The sequence below is a fragment of the Microtus ochrogaster genome, unplaced genomic scaffold (assembly GCF_000317375.1).
Source record: "Microtus ochrogaster isolate Prairie Vole_2 unplaced genomic scaffold, MicOch1.0 UNK3, whole genome shotgun sequence".
Taxonomy (NCBI): domain Eukaryota; kingdom Metazoa; phylum Chordata; class Mammalia; order Rodentia; family Cricetidae; genus Microtus; species Microtus ochrogaster.
The window spans coordinates 16,691,091-16,691,658 of record NW_004949101.1 but is presented as its reverse complement, the minus strand read 5'-3'; positions in this window follow the sequence as shown (position 1 = coordinate 16,691,658).

The window sequence follows — 568 nt, the reverse complement described above, 5'->3', positions numbered from 1 at the left end:
ATCCAGGGGCTTACTGTGTAGGAAAACCCCTGCTTCTAGTCTCCAAACAGGAAGTGCTAGAAGCAGCAAAGTCACCTGTGACTGCACCTCATGGTAAAAATCACAGAAAGCATGAGTTCAGCCACCACCTTGAAAAAATTGTAAAGGAAGCAAAGAACGAAGCATGCATGAAGACTGTCAGGAAATAGCTATGCGCACTCTCTGCTTAGAAACAAATATAGAAAGGTGGTTTCACTGTAGGTGTAGATCAGTGGCTGAGCACTTGTCCAGCATACGCAAGGCCCTGGGAGGGGAGAGGGAGGGAAGGGAACGGAAGGGGACATTGCTAGTGAGGATGGGAAAGACCATTCTGTCGTGTGACAACTGGGGATGCAGCTTCCTGCAGGGAACAGGTATGTGGGTATCCTGGAGCTGAGCCTGCCAAAGGAGCAGCAGGTGGGGCTCCCCGTGGCTGGTGTGAAGTGGGCTGAAGAGCTGTGCAGTTGAGGGTGGGGCTCACCGTGGCTGGTGTGAAGTGGGCTGAAGGGCTGTGCAGTTGAGGGTGGGGCTCACCGTGGCTGGTGTGAAG